The sequence below is a fragment of the Podarcis liolepis genome, assembly GCF_965112155.1.
Source record: "Podarcis liolepis genome assembly, chromosome: 6".
Taxonomy (NCBI): Eukaryota; Metazoa; Chordata; class Lepidosauria; order Squamata; family Lacertidae; genus Podarcis; species Podarcis liolepis.
Genome location: NC_139559.1, coordinates 10,140,953 through 10,162,483, shown reverse-complemented (window position 1 = coordinate 10,162,483; position 21,531 = coordinate 10,140,953). Strand labels below are relative to the sequence as shown.

Here is a 21,531-nt window from a genome sequence, read left to right as displayed (position 1 = left end):
CAGTGGTACCTCTGGTTGTGAATGGGATCCGTTCTGGAGGCCCGTTCGCAACCTGAAAAGAACGCACCCCGCGTTTGCGTGTCTGCACACACGCGGGTTGTAATTTGGCGCTTCTGCGCATCCACATGACATCATTTTGCATGTCTGCACATGCACGAGCAGCGAAACCTGGAAGTAACCTTTTCCGGCACTTCCGGGTCACCATGGGACGCAACCTGAAAATGCTCAACCTGAAGCAAAGGTAACATGAGGTATGACTGTAAATGCTTGCAGTCAAGGATGGAAAATCTGTCAATTTTGGTTGCTCTCTTGTTTCTCATGTTTCCAGTCTCACTTCAGCAATTTTCCACATCTCTTTGCTGTTTTTTTTTTAAAGTCCTCATGAAATTTCATCAGGATTTTAGTGCCAATTTCTCCAAATATATACTTTTTTGCATGCAATATTCCCTGAAGTTTTTGCACTTTTAAAAAAATCAATACATGCATTTCAATGCACACTCTACCCCACTATATGCATTTTTGTACACGTTACTTAGCTAGAAAACTGCTCTTCTAAATTTCAAAGGATGTCTGTGTTTAGGTTTGTGTGTTGTGTCGGAAAGCACAAATGAGGTAGGTTTGCCTTTAAATATGAACAGAATCAAATTTCCCCCTTATCCCTACTTCCAGCTCACCACTTTGCTCTGGCCTGGAAGACTTGATGGCTTCCTAACCAAGACAGCTGTGTTCTACCTTCACTGCTGGAGGCATCGTGCCTCAGAATACCAGTTGCTGAAAATCACAAGTGGGGAGACAAGAGTTGCTGTTGTGCTCATGTCCTTCTCATGGGCTTCCCATGGTCATCTGGCTGGCCACTGTCCCAAACAGTTCATGTTCCATCCCAGGTTTATATTTCAATAGGGCAATCTCCCTACACAGGAACAAAAGGGAAAAAACCACTATGTAAAAATTGCATCAATTTTTTTCTCTCTCTCCAGCACCATCTGGTGTTGCGTGTTTATAATGCATTCAAAACGTTGCTTTTTGACTAATATAGTTGAGTCCCACCTGGATAAAACCCAAGTGGCTGCCCCATTGCATCCGTTGCCCTTTGGGAATTCTGACTAAGATGCTACAGGACCTGTTAAGAGTTTTCTGATTGAGTGCTCTATAAAGCTTTACAAATAAATTAAAATATATAACTCGCCTCCCATCACCATTTTCTCACAGCATCGGGCAGAACACACATGGCATCGGTTTGCTGTGCTTTGCCCTGCCTCCACCTCACATCTTTGGCTCTTAGTCACATGATAAGGCGAATGCATACCACAGTGACATGGGTGTTTCAAGAAGAAGTGGTGGTTCATCTATTCTGGGAAAGATAGCAAGGTCTGCAGTACCCAAACCCATGTATCTAAGTGGAGAGAGGAATAATTGTATACCCCCATTTATGAGTGTACATAATCTGATACAATGTTGGCGGGAGGTGGTTTGTAGTTTAGGAGCTAGAGTGTTGGACGGGGACTTGGGTTCAAATCCTGGCTCAGTCATGAAGCCCACTGGGTGACCTTGGACCAGTTGCTGTCTCACAACCTCAGAGTTTTTGTGAGGATGTAGAGAAGTATGCACCATAATGAGCTCCTTGCAGGAAGGGTGGGGAAGAAATGCAATAAGTACATAAGAAATAAAAGTCCTATATCTGTTTTAAATGTCACCCAAAGTTGTGGCTTTTAAAACTCCCACTTATTTTCTTAAATAAGAAAAAGTTAAATTAAATTAAATCTTTACTTCCATTTTTCATTGAATGATCCATAAAACACTGGCTGCTCTGGAGGGATGAAAGGGAGATTTCTCCTCATGCTAATTATAAAAATGCCAGGCTTGGAAGGGTGGGGGAAGAGAGGCAGGTTATGATTTCTTGCATTAAACAAATTTTATAGCTGCAAAGAGTTTTAGTGGCTCTATTTGCAGATTTGGACGAGTGCCAGCTTGCTGTCATTAAATCTGTCGATCTTAAGTCTCAGCTGCACTTATTCAAAGTGGATATAAATAAAACTTTGAAGCCTATTAAAGGAGCCAGTCATGTTGTAGGGTGGCCTTCAAGACCACTTGTTGGGGGCTTTTCTTTCTAAGCCTGGCTCAGGGTGGATTCAGACAACCCTCCTTCTCTTTACAAATGTTACATTCAGTGGAAAGTGCAGTCTGTTCATCCAAAGAGGTGCAGCAATGGATTATTCAAACACCACTGATAGGTACCATTGGGTGTCAGGAGGGGCGTTCCAATTTTCCTGCCACTCAGAGTTCGCAAGTGACACATAGTGGGACGCAGGTGGCGCTGTGGTCTAAACCACTGAGCCTCTTGGGCTTGCCGATCGGAAGGTCGGCAGTTCAAATCCCCACAACAGGGTGAGCTCCCGTTGCTCTGTCCCAGATCCTGCCAACTTAGCAGTTCGAAAGCACACTAGTGCAAGTAGATAAATAGGTACCACTGTAGTGGGGAAGGTAAACAGCGTATCCATGCACTCTGGTTTCCGTCACAGTGTTCCGTTGCACCAGAAGCATAGTCATGCTAGCCACATGACCCGGATTAGCTGTCTGTGGACAAACACTGGCTCCCTCGGCCTGAAAGTGAGATGAGCGCCGCAACCCCATAGTCACCTTTGACTTGACTTAACCCTCCAGGGGTCATGACACAAGACTGAGAGAAGGAGACAATATGGGGAATTAAATTTAGAATCATGCATGTTTTAAAGCATCAAATCTAAAGTTTGGTTGTTGCGGTATTGGATAGCACTGATTAATTTCCAATTTGCTCATGATATTGCAACCAGGTTACAATTAGGGATGCTTTGATTACTCACTTGTTTTGCCTTTCAGGGTATAAAAAAATCTGCTCAGCAGTCCTATTTCCTGAGAATAATTTCTTACTGCTGAAAACGTTCAGGCTTCTATTGCCATTTTCTTTCCTTCCCTCCCCCAAACCAATCTGTTGTTTCTTTGTTGGCACTTTCAGCCCTGATTAGGACTTCATTCTCCTTCATAGGATGATCAAACCTCACTGGAGATGCCAAAACCCAATGACAGAATTGTAGAATTGGAAGGGACTCTGAGGTTCATTTAGTCCAATATGGAATATGTAGCTGTCGAACCTGCAACCTTGGCATCATCAGCACCACACTCTAACCAGCTGAGATATCGTGCGCAGCTGTCTGTGGACAAACACTTTGGCTACTGCCTGAGTTCGCAGTAGGTTAAATTAAGCTAGCTTAGAGTGAGGGCACAGATCACTGGAGGCAAAATGTAGCTAATTTAGAGTGAGGGCAATATTTCCTAAACAGGTCACACAAGTGATACTAGCCAACCAGGAACACGATAGGAAGCACAGCTTTGTGAATAGGCCACCACTTTAATCCTTTTTGCAGCAAAGCAATTCCAGAAAAATCACTGAAAGTGATGTCCTTTTCATTTCTGAGACCAGTCTTTGTGACAACCCCCTCCCCTTTGATTCAGCCAAAGTTACAATAGTTAAAGTGTTTTTCTGTCATGGTGCCAGGTATGACAGACAAGAGCTACTTCAGTGCTTGCAGAAAAATTGATGACACAGTTGCCGAAAGCTCTCTCAGGTGAGGCCAAATATATTTTAAATGCCAAGTAATGAAATAAAAAAATGTTTTTGTTCTTAAAGGGATGGGGAGAGAGGGAGAAAGCTTTAAATTAAAAATGAGATTTGAGGATAAAGTGAGGGCAAACATCAGCATTTAGTAACTACAAACATTAAGGCCAGCCCAAGATACCAGCCGCCTTATCCAAAGTAAGACCAATGGTTTGGGATGAATGGATTTGTCAATGTTGGTTTCTCCTTTTTCCATCTTAGATTTGTGAACATTTTTGCACAAGTGTTGTTGTTTTTTAATGTCCTCATTAAAATTCACCACCAATTTTCTCCTAATATACACATTTCCACAAGGAGTTTTCCTTAATGTATTGTATTTTATATGTTATGTTCACTAATGTATGGATTTTTATGCAGACTTTCCCCTAATGTACACATTATTTGCTTTGAGAACTGACTGCAAAATTTAGAGAAGTACAGTTGTACCTTGGTTCTTGAACGTAACCTGTTCCGGAAGGCCATTTGACTTCCGAAACATTTGAAAACCAAGGCGTGGCTTCCCATTGGTGCAGACACCCTGGAAACAATAGCTGACAGCTGCATCGGATGTTCAGCTTTCAAAAAACGTTCAAAAACCAGAACACTTACTTCTGGGTTTTCGGTGTTCAGGAGCCAAAATGTTCGAGTACCAAGGTGTGTGAGAACCAAGGTTCCACTGTACAGATTTTAGAAGGATACCTGTGTTTCCATTTGCATATTGCTTCAGAAACTGCAAATTATGTAGTTTCACATTAAAATCCACATTGAAACGAATTTCTCCATTACCAAGGCTCCATACAGCTAGAGTCCCATCCCTAGCCAAAGGCACCAGGAATTGAACCAATGACCTTTTTGCATGCACAATAGATGCTCTACCATTGAGCTATGGCCTTTCCCCTTGATATTTTTCATGTACATGAGGGATAGGGAGTCAAAGAGACAGCACAAAACAAGAGGCAGTCAGTTCTGAGGGATCCAGTGAGGGGGTCATCGAAACCTGGTGCCAGGCCTCACAGAAGGCTGGATTCACTAAGGCATGAATCCATTTCATTCAAAAACCAAGCACTCGTTTCTTCTCAAACTCTCCCTCCAAGACTGGTGTGACCTGCAACAGGTTCTGGATTAAGGTTCTAGACACAGACTTTTTTGCCCCTCTAATCAGGAATGAAGGAGCAAGATGTGCCGAAACAGAATTAAACAACCCCTTTCAGCCCAAGGGTTGCATTCCCTAATGTGCAACCTTTTGAGGGTCACAGGACATTGGTGACGGTGCTGGGGAACCAGAGTAGTGGATGCAAATCTGCGTACAGTGGCTCACTCCACACATGAACAGCTCTCTTCACCATCCATCCAAGCATTATCATACTTCAATGATACATTCCAGCCAGACCAATACACTCAAGGGAAGCACCAGACCCTCCAAGTGTCCCCATTTTCTAGGGACAGTCCCAGATTTACAGAAGCCATCTTGGTTTCTGATTTGATCCCAGAATGTCCAATTTTTCCTTAGGATATCCCTATTTTGATCAGAGAAATGTTGGAGGGTATGGAGTTATCCAACTTTCAAGCCATTATTTGTAATAAATGATGATGATGATGATGATGATGATGATGGAAGCTGTCCAGAGTGGCTGGGACACCACAGTCATATGGCTGGGTGTAGTAAAAAAAATATTAGTAAAAAAATATAGTAAAAAAAATATTATTATTATTAATGACGTCCATATTTTCATCAGAGAAATGCTGGAGAGTATGAGACACTGAGCAGGGCAGGAGAGCATTGTTGACTTGGAAGTGGGGACATGTCCTGGAGAGAGTTTCAAGGGCCACATAGGAAGGTCTGGAGGGCCACATTCAGTCCCTGTGCTAGAGGTTCCTTATGCCTCCATTTCATGCATTGCACAAAAACCATGTCTTTATTAAATCACATCACCTGCAACACATGCAACCAGCTGAAAGCCAGACTCCACCCCCCCCATCAGAGCTTGTCCTCCTACTGAGGTCATGGAATCCCCCCAAGCCACTGAGCTCCATTCTATGGCTTTTATCTTTCGACCTAACGGCCCCATCTTCCCATGAAGAGTTTTGACTTCACAAGACCTCTTTGCTGGCTGGGCAACAAGATTGGAGAAGCGAGCTGAAGGCACAGTTTCTGCAACTTAGAAAGTGAACTGCATTGAGTTGGTGGGGGGCAGGAAAGAAAGTAAGACATTATCACATGACCAATTCCTTCCAGGCCTTGGTATACACTCTACAGATTATGGGTAGCCTTAAGGCCCCAGCTGGAGAGCAATCCAGTTTACAAACAAGGAAACTGTACATGCCCCCAAAGTCTTTGTGCATTATTGAAAAGGGCATCGGGCACCACACTGTGCCAAAGGTAAGGAGACGATATGTTTTCAAGGCTCCATACCCCTCAAATGGGTTGCTAATTCATGAAGAAAGCTACCTAATGCTTTGATCTCAGCAGACAGAAACATAACTGACTGAACAGTGCTACGGTATAGCTTCTCTTGTGTGTCAGTCATAGAATCATAGGCCTCTCATAGAGCACCGCTTGCCCTCATTACCTTACAATGGCCCTGCTACTTCAAGAGATATCTCAGGAGGCCTTCTTTCTTAGGTACCCCAACTTTGGACCAGAGCTCTCCTCACCCTCAGCCACGGGCAGATGAGGGGAGTTGTAGTCCAAAATATCTGGAAGGCATCAGGTTGGTGGAGGCTGCCACAGGGTTATGTGTGTCAACTGGTTCACTGGTCATCCACAGCCTCAGGCTGCCTTGAAGGTGAATTCTGCCTTGAGTGACACAGCAGTATCAACCAAACAGCAATTTTGTGTGTGTTTCTGTGTGTGTGTTCCATCTCTGAGCAGCTCTGCAACACTGTAAATAGGGCAATGTGAGGGGCCACAGCAGACGGTGCCAGGTTTAATATTCCACATCGCCAGTGGAAAGGATTTCAAATAGTAGGGGCCCCAACATGTGCCTTGTATCTGTGCATTAAAAAATAAAAATCAGTCTGTTTTTGTGCTGTTCTTTGCTCATTCTCCCTTCCCTTTAATCACTTTCAGGTTCTGAGCTGCTCTATTTAAATGTAGTTCTGTGCTAGATATTCACTATACAGTGGTACCTTGGGTTAAGTACTTAATTCGTTCCGGAGGTCCGTACTTAACCTGAAACTGTTCTTAACCTGAAGCACCACTTTAGCTAATGGGGCCTCCTGCTGCTGCCGCGCCGCCGGAGCACAATTTCTGTTCTCATCCTGAAGCAAAGTTCTTAACCTGAAGCACTATTTCTGGGTCAGCAGAGTCTGTAACTTGAAGCGTATGTAACCTGAAGCGTATGTAACCCGAGGTACCACTGTAATGGGGAATCAAAAAACTGTTAAAACTTTCTCACCTTTTGGCTAAAGTGGATGAAATTTACAGGCCCGGAGTTCCTCCAGAGTGGATTAAGCCAATCAATACTGGATCTAGTTTCCGTATTGGTTCATATTATTTTAACATTGTTGAAGGAAATGATGGGTTTTTCTCCTACTCCTTTCATTTCTTCCTTCTTAGCCCGTGACTGCCTTTATCCCCCATTATAAACTAACAATAGAGTTTCATTCAACATTAAGAGAGATTCTGAGGGGGGGGGAGTATTAAAGTATTTTGCCTCCTTCTCCCTGGTCAAGAATATTAAGTGAAATGCCGCCACCCAATTTCACTACCCAAAATAGCATGGAGAATTTTAGGGGGCTACTTTTGACTGTCTTTCAGGGAAAGTTATCCAGTCTTCTCAGCAAATCCAACACCCAAAAACCCTATCAAAAGGAGAAATCAGGCAATGTTGATGGATGGAGGAGATAAAGGCCAGTTGTCTCCCCCTACCCCAACTGTGCAAGGCCTCCATCCTAAAATCCCACACCAGGCCCCAGATTGAGGAAGCTGTGCTCAGCCCTACAAATTAATATATATGTATCATTCTTGTCTTCGATCCACAACTTGTGCATCTCTTGGGGTTACCCAAAGCAAACAAAACAACTGGATCATCGTTCATGTAGTCTGAGTTCCTCTTTGTTCCAACATGATTCATTGAGGCAGGGTTATTACATTAATCCTATCAGCAATCACTGATTCTATAGTGGTAGGTATTTGGAGTAGAGCTCCAGGACCACCCTAAATAGAATGACCAGGAGGATCCTCAAATGAAGAAAAGACAGCTGCCTTGCCATATTCAGAATATGCATTACCACCAAATAGCTCTCCCTATCTCCACAGTAGGACCGTTAAATCCAGAGTCCAGAATTACCTAACTGCACCACAGTCAGCAAGATTGGTTCATGGTTCTTACATCACAGTGAATTCAATGGGAGAAATAAGCCTTTAGTGGCCGGGACACGGGTGGCGCTGTGGGTTAAACCACAGAGCCTAGGACTTGCCAATCAGAAGGTCAGCAGTTCGAATCCCCGCAACGGAGTGAGCTCTCATTGCTCGGTCCCTGCTCCTGCCAACCTAGCAGTTCGAAAGCGCATCAAAGTGCAAGTAGATAAATAGGTACCGCTCCGGCGGGAAGGTAAACAGCATTTCCATGCACTGCTCTGGTTCACCAGAAGCAGCTTAGTCATGCTGGCCACATGACCCGGAAGCTGTACGCCGGCTCCCTTGGCCAATAAAGTGAGATGAGCGCCACAACCCCAGAGTCGGCCACGACTGGACCTAATGGTCAGGGGTCCCTTTACCTTTACCTTTAACTCTTTAGCACTGAAATCAATGAGGTTTAAAAATGTACTTAAACATATGCAGCATCAAGTCTATTTTCATTACAGACCAGTTTTCCCCCAACCTGGGGCTCTTGAAATTTTTTTGTGTACTACAACTCCCATCAGCCCTAGCCAGCACAGCCATGCTATCTGGGGCTGATGGGACTTGTAGTCTAAGGCATCTAGAAGACACCAGACTGGGGAAGGCTGATGCAGCCCTTCATAACAACAGACTTTATGGAAACACTTTGCTGTTTAATTAAGGAAGCCTTTTATTTGTTTTGCACATTGCTGTTTTTAATGGAAAGCTTGCACGCAAACACTCATTCACATCCTGCGTCTCCCAGAGCATTAAATCACTGCCGTGACGGCCAAGTCCATTTATTTAAACAAGAGAGCAGAAGTGGGCTTCAAGGAGTGCACCTTGTTTACGAGATACAAAACCCTATTAATTCCAGGAGAAGGTGCTCTGTGCAGTTAGTGGTTTCAGACTTTCACGGTGTACTCTCATATGGCATAACAATAATTCCAGCGATAATTGCAGGAATGGGGTGAATTGTTCATTTGAGATATCAAGGCTAGGTTCTTCTGTGAAACTGTATGAAGTCACGCACAACACATCTGTACTTGCAAATCCAGAAGTTGTTTTTTTTAAAAAAATTGCTTTTCAAATTTTAAATTCTATTTATAGACTAAAAGATCTTGAAGCGACTCACATACACAATAAGTACCAAAAAACAAAAACAAAAGAAACCCCACATCAAATTATTCACATAACAAAACACATAGCCAATATCCATATCCAAAAATTGATTTATTGGTTGAATTTATATACCGCCCTATTCCTGCAGGTTTCAGGGTGGTTCCCGGGGCAGCTCATACAGATAATATAAAATGAATACAATCAGTGGTGTGATATGAAATTTCAAGCACAACATACGGTCATCCAATCAGTCTCACTCATTTCACACAACCACTACTATAATTCACTACCTCAAACATTACCTCTATCAACCACAGATACCCAACAATACTACAACTCACTTACAAAGTGTCACTGTCAAGCTTACACAATAAGATACATTTCTAATATTTGAAGCAGTCATGGTTGCCTGCCCCTCTCCTATGTTTTCCAGCTCTTACCTTTTCCATGCAGAAAGATTGTATCACTTGTGTTACTTTTCTTTAGAGTTCAGTTTAGGTTCCACCCATTCTGAGGCATTATCAAATATGATTATCAAATAGACCGGTCTCCTAAGATGCGTTATCCCACAGTTTCCAGCTCATTTACCCATCACTTTCCTTCAGGGAAAATAGGTTTGTTACAGAGGACCTCCCAACCAATTAAGATTGTGCAACCATAATTTGCCAGTATGTAAATGACTCCCACCCCAAAATAGCAAGAGTCTGGAATAATAATAATAATAATAATAATAATAGTTTATTTATACCCCGCCCTCCCCAGCTGAAGCCGGGCTCAGAGCACCCTTGATCAGTTCTGTCTGAAGAGCATGAGAAGATTTGACCTTCTCGTATGCTGTCTGTGACCATAGGTCTCTTTGAATGACTCAGAGAGAAGAAAAGTGTTGCACTGTACAAATATTTGTTTTAAAGGCCATCTGGGATCTGGATTTGATGCTTCCATTTGAAGGTGGAGGTGCTGAAAACAGGACATGAGCAAACCAATACCTGTTCTCAAGAGACTGTGCCAGGCATTGTTAAAAAAACATTAGCATGCTTCGTAGATTTTGGCCAAAGCAAGGAGAGATGAAAGAGAGTGACGTAGCTGGACCAAGAAGCAAGAGGGTTGTTTAATGATGTGCTGGACAATGCAGGGGAAATATGGAAAAGGAGCAAATCAGTGCCTTGGAATGAAACTGTTCTTTGATTGATGCAAATCTTGACTTCCTTTTGAAAAAAAATTGCTTTGAATTTCTCCAGCAAACATGACCCCTCCAGAGATACCAACAGTATATAAACAATACTGGTGAACAGTATATTGTAAAAATAGCATATTGTATATTGAATTGAACAGTATATTGTAAAAATAGACTGGAAAGAGAAGCTGCTGAATTGCAACTCATTACCAAACTTAAAACCATGGAGAGACCTGGTCTGAACAGAGACATTGGATTCTTATCTCATTATACATGACTAAGCCATTTCTCACCTTCTCACCCCTTGCCTTTTCCTGTAAGACCTATTGCAGTAGTTAAGAGTCGTCAACAGGCTCATCTCAGCTATCTGCCAATCACCCATTCCCACCACCCTTCTGAGTAATACCCCTCCCCACCTTCTCACTATATAGAAGGATCTGGCAACTTCTGTTTCAGTGTATCTGAAGAAGTGTGCATGCACACGAAAGCTCATACCAAGAACTAACTTAGTTGGTCTTTAAGGTGCTACTGGAAGGAATTTTTTTATTTTGTAAAAATAGCAGCAATATGAGGAGATGTGAACCCCTGTCTCTCTTATATTAATAAGCATCATTAAGAGAGAGAGAAAACCTTCATATTGAGCTATATAAAGTGCTGGTTTGTAGCTGGATAAGGTTTGTCCATGGAGATAGCTGGCACCATAAGTCCTCCTTTTGGGAAGCTAATATTTAAAGCCAACAGAGGGCAGGGGTTTTATGTGTTGGAACACATTGCTTTGCATGCAGAAGGTCCCAGATTTAATCCCTGCTGTCTCCATGTGTCTGGGTAGAGCAGGGGAAGATTCCTGTCAGAAACTCTGGAGAGCCGCTGTCTGTCAGTGTTGACATTGCTGGGCAAATTGGACCAGGGATCTGACTGGGTATAAGGCAGTTTCCTAAATTTCCATTTTCTAATCCAAGCTTCACCATTTCAGGACCAAGGACAGGGACCATAATGTGTTGCACCTAGTGAGGTCAATCCAGTAATATCCTATATTCCATCACAGTTATGTTCTAAATTCTATCACAAGACTATTACCAATTACAGGCAAAAGCATGCCATGCGTTCTCTCCCCACCTCATTCCAAATTTTGCTTAACATCCAGCTTGATGAGAAGTTCTGGGGAACTTGTGCATGGCTTTTTGTCTTTTTGAGCCTATTAAAAGCATTACCAAAATGTCTTTGGGATTCCCCACCACCCACCCAACAGACCAACATTCAGTGTGTGTGGAACTCCTGGATGCTTTGTGTAACTTATGAACCCATCCTTTTTCTTCCCCATCTTTTTTCTTCCCCCTTCTCCCATCCACCACTGGGAGCCAGTGTGGTGTTGTGGTTTGAGTGTCAGACTGGGACCTGGGAGACCAGGGTTCAATCCCCACTCAGCCATGGAGCTCACTGGGTGATCTTGGACCAGTCACTGCTTTCCAGTCTAACCTACCCTACAAAGCTGTTGTGGGGATTAAATGAGAAGGGGGAGAACCATGTATGCCATCTTGAGTTCATTGGATGGAGAAAAATGTGGGATATAAATGCAAGAAATAAATCTAGACGTGAATTTCAACTTGGGCTATGTTCTATGTAATGTCTGAGAATACATCTATTGGCAGTGCTGCCAGGTCTTCTCACATATGTGGTTCAAAGCATTATGTCTCGCTTCATTCAGTGCAATGTGAATGGAACATGCTGGTTGAAATGCTTATTTGCATTACAGATTTGCACTTTTCTGCATGAACAACCACTGTTCACATATCATCATCTGAAACATCAGAGGCAATTTAAAGATGGAGACTGACCATATTTTCTTCAGAGTTGAAGGAATTTGAAAGAAGAATCATTGCTGGTGTCATATACAGTCATCCAAGTTTTCTCCCTAGAAAACAGGTGTTTCAGGTTTCTATATTGTTTCCAAAGCCTGAAAAACCTGTTTAACTGGAAGCAACATGACAAATAAACAGGTATGTATATTGTATATCGAGGGACACGGGTGGTGCTGTGGGTTAAACCACAGAGCCTAGGACTTGCAGATAAGAAGGTCACGGTTCGAATCCCCGTGACGGGGTGAGCTCCCGTTGCTCGGTCCCTGCTCCTGCCAACCTAGCAGTTTGAAAGCAGGTCAAAGTGCAAGCAGATAAATAGGTACCGCTCTGGCGGGAAGGTAAACGGCGTTTCTGTGCGCTGCTCTGGTTTGCCAGAAGCGGCTTAGTCATGCTGGTCACATGACCCGGAAGCTGTAAGCCAGCTCCCTCAGCCAATAAAGCGATATGAGCGCCGCAACCCCAGAGTCGGCCACGACTGGACCTAATGGTCAGGGGTCCCTTTACCTTTTATATTGTATATCATAGGAAACAGAGACTCTCTCAAGTCAACCCTTTTCAATTCTACAAGCTGTCTCCAGTCTAAGGATGCAATCCCATGCACTCTTATCAGGAAGTAAGCTCCATTGAACTCAATGATATAGACATGCATATGATTGCTCCATGAATCTCATGTACAAAAATGCTCTTACAGTCTGAAGTGATGCCTGCTTACATAGAAATATGTTCAACTGAGTTTAAATGGAATACATCCTATTAGATTCAGTTAAACTTCTTTCTATGTTAACATGTATTGATTTAGACTCTCAAGTAAATGTGGGTAGGATTTCAGCCCTTGCCAGTCTCATCCACCCCAACTGAAGGTAAATGTTTGAAAAACACCTGTATCTCTTTCTCCTCAAGCTGTCTGCCTATAAGCTTTAGAAAATTCAAAGGATTGACCTATAGGACTTTGGAGGCAATCTTTAGAGCACTTATTTTAGAACAGCCCCATCGACTGCTCTGAAATAAGTCACCTGAGATCCGCAGTATTTGGCAGAGAATGAAAACAAGACGATCTCTCATTCCTGCAAAGTTTTGACTGGAGTTTGCTGCAGAGCTGCTCCTGCACACTCCCCTGGAATAATAGCATAAGCACTAAAGCAGGTAAAAGAAATCCACACATAAAACTTCTTCCCATGCTAAAGGTAAAGGTAACTGACCCCTGACAGTTAAGTCCAGTCACAAACGACTCTGGGGTTGCAGCGCTCATCTCGCTTTACTGGCCAAGAGAGCCAACATTTGTCCGCAGACAGTTTTTCCGGGTCATGTGGCAAGCATGACTAAGCCGCTTCTGGCGAAACCAGAGCAGTGCATGGAAATGCTATTTACCTTCCTGCTGGAGTGGTACCTATTTATCTACTTGCACTTTGACCTGCTTTTGAACTGCTAGGTTGGAAGGAGCTGGGACCAAGCAACAGGAGCTCACCCTGTCACGGGGATTCGAACTGCTGATCTTCCGATCGACAAGCCCTAGGCTCAGTGGTTTAGACCACAGCACTACCTGCGGTGGAGCATTTTGAAAAGTTTGGGAGCCAAGGACTTATCGCCACTAGCCATGTTCCCTAGAGACTGGCTGGCTGGCAACTCACAGATCCCCTGGTTTAAATTAGGATAGGAAATGTTGCCCTCACTCTCAATTGGCTTCGCGATAAAGCTATAGATGGTGTTGCCACATGATAATGTAGCATCATCACAAAGTCAATCAGAATGAGGGCAATGCCTCCTGCCCTCACTGTAGGGCAGCATTCTCCAACCTTGGATTCCTATAAGCTGTTGTGCCCGTGACTGAGTACCAATGATACATAAATAGGACAAAATTAGCTGCTCAGCCCACCCCCAACCCATCATCCTAAGCCAGCCACTTTAGCTAATGGGGCCTCCAGCTGCTGCCGCACTGCCGGAGCACAATTTCTGTTCTCATCCTGAAGCAAAGTTCTTAATCTTAAGCACTATTTCTGGGTTAGCGGAGTCTGTAACCTGAAGCATATGTAACCTAAAGTGTATGTAACCCAAGGTACCACTGTATATGTGTATGTATGTATGTATGTATGTATGTATGTATGTTATATATTGCAACCTCAGCTTCCTATCTGGAGTCAAACAGGATCCTTTTCTTTTTTCTTTGGCTAATCTTCATGAAACACTTTGTATGTCAGAAATGCACCTTGTAAATGCTAAGTATTATTCATGCAGGTGACTGAGAGCCAGACTAGATGCTACGCAGGAGGGAGGACACAAAAAGGGAAGGGTCTACCACTCGATGAAGATGATAGCTACCACTGTAGATGGTTTTGAAAGGGGATTAGGCAGCGAGGGAAAGATAGGTTGTAGATACCTGTCGATTGTTTTATCTCAGGTTTTACTGCAACCTTCCTCCTCCAGTTGGTTCGCGTTTGATCTTTCATTAACCTCCTGACTCCATGATGACCACATATAAGGTAATAATCAGAATGGATTTGTTTCTCAGGAGTAGTAAACTCTAAATTTCTTTGATTTTTTTCAGCCAGCAGTCTTACCAGACTATTTGTTTTCTGCACTCCACTGCAATATATACCAGGTTCCAAGACCAGGAACACAAGAGGATGCCTTATACTGAGGTCAGTATTGTCTGTGGTGACTGGCAGAAGTTCTGCAGGGTTTCAGGGATGAGTTCCTCCCAAACCTACCTGGAGATACCAGGGATTGAACCTGGGACCTTCTGGATTAGCTGTAGTTCCTGAGCCTCCTTCAAAGGTAGCCCTTATACATAAGGAAGCACCACTTTCCACATTAAGAACATAAGAAGAGCATGATGGATCAGGTCAGTGGTCCACCTAGTCCAGCATCCTGTTCTCTTAGCAACCAATCAGATGTCTGTGGGACCCAAACATGAGAACACTCTGCCCTCCTTTGGCTTCCAGCAACTGGTTTTCAGATGAATGAATGAATGAATGAATGAATGAATGAATGAATGAATGAATCTTTATTTGCATCAGCCATCGGCCATAGCAACAAAACAGCAATGCAGTAAACAAAGAACAGAAATAAAAAGTCGATTATATAAAACGCACTTTAGGCTCCTGAATCAGCAGTCAAATAGTGGACCTTATTCTGATTGCCCCAGCTAAAAACCTTGCAACCTTTGCTGTCATCTGCTCCTCTTGATCTGCCAGAAGAAAGGACACTGTGGCGGTGGTTGGGTGACCCAGAATGGACAATAAGAGAAGGGTGATAATCTCATTCCTCAACTCTTTATACAGAGTGCAAGCCAGAAGGGTATGCGCCACTGATTTGGTACTGCTATCTCCACAGGGACATAAGCGTTTTTCATGTGGAATCTGTAGGAATCGTCCCTCAAGTACAGCCAAGGGCAATACCTTCAATCTTGTAAGAGGTTTTCAGAAGCTTTGATGCCTCCAACTGCAGAGGCAGAGAATACCTACTGTGGCTAGTAGCCACTGATTGCCTTTCCGTCCATGAATTTGTCCATTTCTCTTTTAAAGTCATCCGTGTTGGTGGCCATTACTGCCTCCTGCAGAAGCCACCGTTTAACGACGCACTGCTTCGTTAGCATTGCTTTCCCCCATCAATGCATGAAGTCCAGGAGGCTGCATTCAAATGCAGCCACTTGTTCCTGCAAGGCAGCTACATAGACCCAAGGGCAAATGTACGTGCATTTCACTCAACATGATGTAATGGCTGGAGAGATGCAGCGCCATATATCAAATCACAGAAAGTGTAATGTCAGCTGAAAATTCTGAAAACATTGTCTTGTTTTAAAAGGACACACTGTCTTTTAAAGAGCTTGCTCCCTCTCCCTCTTGCTTATTCTCTCCCTCCCGCCGGTACTTAGGAGGTGATTCATAGACCACTGATCTTGGCATTGTCTGGAGATGTCACAAAATCATCCTCTCATTTCTGTTAACTGCAAGGCCGCCTTGCTGCCCGGGCTCTAGGGAGTTGCTGGAATGGAGGTTCTTGTGAACTGTTGCTTCAACCTCTGAACTCCTTGCCAGTTTTCTGTTTTGACAGAAACGTTTGCCCTCAGTGAAAGGCAGGTTTGTCCTATTCGCCTTCTGAAACTGAGCCTAGGCCCATTTCCACATATCCTTTATCTGTTCCTCGTGTGTCTGCCTGTCTACTCCTTGTGCTTTCCTCCTAAAATGACATTTAGATTGTAAGCTCCTTGCGGAGAGGAATCTGTGTACATCTCTCAGTGTGTATGTGTGTCTCCTTATTTTATTCTGAAGCAAGAAGTGGGGAACCTCAGGTCCAGGGACAGAATGTTGTTGTTGTTTAGTTGTTTAGTTGTGTCTGACTCTTCGTTTGGTCAAATTCATGTTAGTAGCTTTGAGAACACTGTCCAACCATCTCGTCCTCTGTCGTCCCCTTCTCCTTGTGCCCTCCATCTTTCCCAACATCAGGATCTTTTCCAGGGAGTCTTCTTTTCTCATGAGATGGCCAAAGTATTGGAGCCACAGCTTCAGGGTCTGTCCTTCCAGTGAGCACTCAGGGCTGATTTCCTTCAGAATGGAGAGGTTTGATCTTCTTGCAGTCCATGGGACTCTCAAGAGTCTCTTCCAGCACCATAATTCAAAAGCATCAATTCTTCAGCAATCAGCCTTCTTTATGGTCCAGCTCTCAGGGGCAGAATACAGCCCTCCAAACCTCTCTCTCTGGTCCTTGGGACTCTCTCCTAGCTGCACCCTTCTCCAGGACATCTGACCCTCTCTCCACACCACCTCCATCACTGATTCTTCTCAACACGCATCTCAAATGCATTTTCCTGGGTGGAAGGTGTCCTTGAGCTATGCTAATGCTGCTTACTTGCCTGGCTGGAGAAAGTTGGGTGTGTGTGTAGTGAGGCTCTTAGACACACCTGGCTTTTGCATGGCCAGGACCCCATCTGCACTGTCCCCTGAAGCAGTATCACACCACTTTCAAAAAGCCATGGCTTCTCCCAAGGAGCCCTGGGAACTGAAGTTTCTTAAGGGTGCTGAGAGCTGTTAGGAGACCTTCCCCTGTTCCCCTCGCAGAACTACAATTCCCAGAGTTCCCTTGGAAAAGGAATTGATTGCCCTTAAAGCTCCGTAAGTGCAGGAGGATCTCTGAATCGTCCCTTTACTCTTGCAAATAGTTATATAAGGATGAGAAGCTGTTCTTTTTTCAGAGGTACAAGAAATGCGGGGTGGGGGGGAGTGGGAACCAATGACTGCGGCAGGCTGCCAATAAAATGTATGAAGGCAATTTCTGCGTTTAAGGCATTTCCTCGTGGAGGCCACTTCAGTGCATTGGTTTCTTGTCACAGTCCATAGTGAGGATGACAAATCTGACTAATTCATGTTCCCCCAGTCAAACGGCTTGTCAGTGTTCTCATAATAATATATAAGCCTCTGAACCAACATCAATCAGCATCTGCAGGCTTCTTTCTCAATCTCTCCACTCGGGAGGGAGGAAATGCAGCAGAAAGCATGGAGCTGGGATCGGAGAGCCATCGAACCAGCTGATCTTACATGCAAGGCTGGGAAAGGGAAAGAAATGCATTTGTGAATGTGGAGGAGAAGACGGCATTGCGACAGCAAGGCAGTAGCCTAAGAGGGGTGTATTTTCCACATTTCCAGATTTAATATACTGTGTGTATGTATAGGAATAAGTCCCAGCCACTCTCTCCCATGGAATCATTAAATCAGAAGGGTAGATCAGAGACTGGGGGTCCCTTTATTCTCCAGTCCAGTAGGAAGAAGTATGTGTATTTGGCCATAGAACTCAGTTCCTCACAGCTGTGAACTGCTTGGCATTGAGGGACTGATAGTCACAAATCCTGATGGGGGAGGAAAAGCATTTAGTTCACATTTTATTTTATTTATATAAAAAATTACATAATAAAGGTAAAGGGACCCCTGACCATTAGGTCCAGTTGTGGCCGACTTTGGGGTTGTGGCGCTCATCTCGCTTTACTGGCCGAGGGAGCAGGCGTACAGCTTCTGGGTCATGTGGCCAGCATGACTAAGCCGCTTCTGTCGAACCAGAGCAGCGCACAGAAACGCCATTTACCTTCCCGCCAGAGCGGTACCTGTTTATCTATTTGCACTTTCAAACTGCTAGGTTGGCAGGAGCAGGGACCAAGCAACGGGAGCTCACCCTGTCGCGGGGATTCGAACCACCGACCTTCTGATCAGCAAGTCCTAGGCTCTGTGGTTTAACCCACAGCGCCACCCACGTCCCATATATATATATATATATATATTATATATTATTTTATATCATAAAAGTATCAGCATGTTTACAACATACAAACCATACAAGAGAAATCATGTAAGAATGTGAAAATCAACTGGCGATTATGGAAAGGTGCATTCTTAATTGCCTGCAAAAGCTTGAAGGAATAGGAAAGTTTTTAGCAGGAATTAAAAAGTTGAAACAGAAGGCAACCGTTATATTTAAAGGAGAGCCTAGCTAATGCACACTATCTTAAAGACTCCATGGACCAAAGCACAGCCATCTCTCAAAATTCACATGTTTTGGAATGTGGCCGTGTGGTCCTCCAGCCAAGTTGTGTTTACAAAACTGCATATATTGGGGCAAAGTGTGCATAAAAATGTATATATTGGTAAAAATAACTACAACAGATGCATTATATTAAGGAAATTTGCTCTGCCAAAAAATATATATATTCGGTAAAATTGCATGCAAAAGTTGTATGTTACAAGGAATTTGTAGTAAACTCTGAATTTTCATGAGGACTTTTTTATTTTAAAAAATTATAGAAATGGGGAGAATTTAATGAGAAAGTGTAATTGACAGATTCACAGTTACAAATTGTGTTAATCTAGGCTGAGCCAAACCAGCTGATGGTTTTTCGTGAAGATTCTCAGCAGGACAAGAAAACCAAGACTCCTTTTCTAAATAGTTTTTCAGCATTCCTGAACAAACATTTGTTTCTTCAAATTGCTCTCACTCTCCATCGCCTTGATTCACCCTCACTGAAGTCATTGCACAATCAAATCTGATTGACCATTTAGCACTGTGGTGCTGTCCTGTTCGCTATGTGATTCCTGATGGGGGTGAAATCCCTCGTGCAACTAAACTGGGAAAGAGAAAGAAGAAGATGTCACTGAGGAGAGGAAGTGCCAAATAAGCTTCAGGCAGAGGAAACAATGAACAAGGTCAAAAAAAAAATGTAAATAGATTTGGGCACTACAATTGGCAGATGTTCCAAATGAACTTCTGGAATGACATGTCTGGGAATAAATCTTAAAAAACTTGTGGATCATATTTTGACCTTACCCTACTTAAAAGAACTCCAACTTGCTTAGCAACTTCTTACAGAGTTGCTCCACTAGATAATGGATGCTCCAGGTCCGATTCTGAATCCCCATAGCATTGTCCTGATTCTAATAAGAAGGCTGGGTCAAGTCAACCATGTTTTTCTACCCTTAAAGATATGTGGGATCATTTCAGGGATCCTCTGGGAGGGAAGGTGTGGCGCAGTTACAGCAACAAGCTATCTGGTGCTTTGTACCATTTTAATTAAGTTTCCTAGAACAGTGCTGGTGAGACTGGGATCCACTGGTAGATCTTTGAGTGATTAATGCAGGGGTCAGCAAACTTTTTCAGCAGGGGGTTAGTCCACCATCCCTCAGACCTTGTGGGGGGCTGGACTATATTTTGGAAAGGAAAAAAGAACCAATTCCTATGCCCCACAAATAACCCAGAGATGCATTTTTTAAAAAAGCACACACTCTAGTCATGTAAAAACATGCTGATTCCCAGACCGTCCGTGATTGAGAAGGCAGATTCTGCCCCCGGGCCTTAGTTTGCCTACCCATGGATTAATGTTTCCCAAAAGATTGAAAAGGGCAGGAGCAAAATGACCCCTCTGCTCTAAATTATACTGTTGAAATTAAGAAAGTTTGGGGTAGCCAGAAATGGATTTTTGCATGGAAGTGGAATACCAGTTCTGGTATTCAGAACAAAGTGTTGGGCTCAGACACTTTAGTTCTATGTCTTTGCACCTGGCCCTGATTGGTGGATCATGGGATTCTAGCAAAAAATGAAGTAGATTGCACAAACCTGAAAGTCTGCCCACCTTATGGATCCAAATTCAAGATGGTGCCTGAGCATCAACCATCATAGGCTTCTATCAAATCTATGCATGGATTTCTAAGGGGGGAAAAACACTGTGGAAATGGTCAAGATAACAGGACCATTCAAATTGCTCCCTAAAAGCCTTACCCCTTACATGTAGCACCATCTTGGATCTGCATCTTCTGAAAGGTCTATGGCTCAAATCATGGGGGGAAAGATAAGGGTTAATCCCTATCCATTGAGTCCCCCTAGTTTTGGTCATTGTCTTCTCAAAACAGTAGTGACTAAGAGAGTGTCACAAAAACAATGGGGTCGCTCCTCCTGCCTCATTCCGTCTTCCATATTTGAAGCACCATCTGAGATGCAAATCTACACAGAGGACCTTCTAGAGGGCAACTTGAATGGTTCCATATTCAAGATGGTGCCTGGGAAGGGTAGTTTTTGTGGCCTGATTTGGCAGGCTGGAGGGGCAGAATACAATGTCCCCTATGCTATTTCCAACCATCCAAGCAACTACACACACACACACACACACACACACACTTCTTTTTCGTCTTTGGTGATCACTCATGGCTGGGTAAGATTGTCTTCCATAAATACGGTTATTACAATGATTCCGTGAGTGACTGTGGAGGCCAATTCTGGATCCACACATCCTTCCACAGTGGGGACATTGGTTTCTGGGTGGGAGTTGACCCTTCGTTGGACTGCTCATGTGGTACGCGTGCCTGATTATCTTCTTCCAAAGCAACTACTCTATTCTGAACTTAAAAATGGAAAGCATAATGCTGGTGGTCAACAAAAGAGGTTTAAAGACACACACACACACACACACACACACACACACACGAGGAATTGGCACTGAAGAGCAAGCTTACCTTTAATGATTCAAGAAGACTCCATATTATTTTTTCGAAATGCTGACTTGTACATTTCCAGCATTGTCCAACTGTTAATACCTTTGGCACCAATTATCACTTCATTGCCAGAATGATAACTTTACATCCGTGCATGTACATTGTCCTAAGAATAGGATCAATGTCAGAACGTTGCATAATGCATCTTGCAGCAGAGTTGTCCTAGCGCGAGTCAGTAAAACTTTCTACTAATGCGTTTTACAACGTATCCGATATTAGAGAGATGAAAAATGTGTCTGCATCCAGTAATAATTCCATTAATTATGAATAAAGCATTTACAAATGACATCCTTATTTAAAAACGGTGATGAACTCATTTGGTTTTAATGCAAAAGGCAATATGTAATTTGCAACCCCCGTCGAAAGCATTGCTTGGCGGATGGGGGCAAGGCGGTTTA

General features: G+C 43.4%; 1 long non-coding RNA gene across 2 annotated transcripts in view; it reads left to right on the top strand.

Annotated features, from left to right (window-relative positions):
• Positions 1-19,317, top strand: part of LOC310708947 — a 106,555-nt gene extending 87,238 nt beyond the window's left edge. Inside the window, exons 2-3 of one of the 2 annotated variants that reach the window (XR_014527245.1) lie at positions 14,653-14,746; positions 19,047-19,317. This is a non-coding gene — a long non-coding RNA (uncharacterized lncRNA). Of the gene's footprint in view, positions 1-14,652; positions 14,747-18,961 lie in introns of both variants that reach the window. The other variant, XR_014527246.1, reaches the window with a different exon arrangement.
• Positions 19,318-21,531: the final 2,214 nt, after the last annotated feature.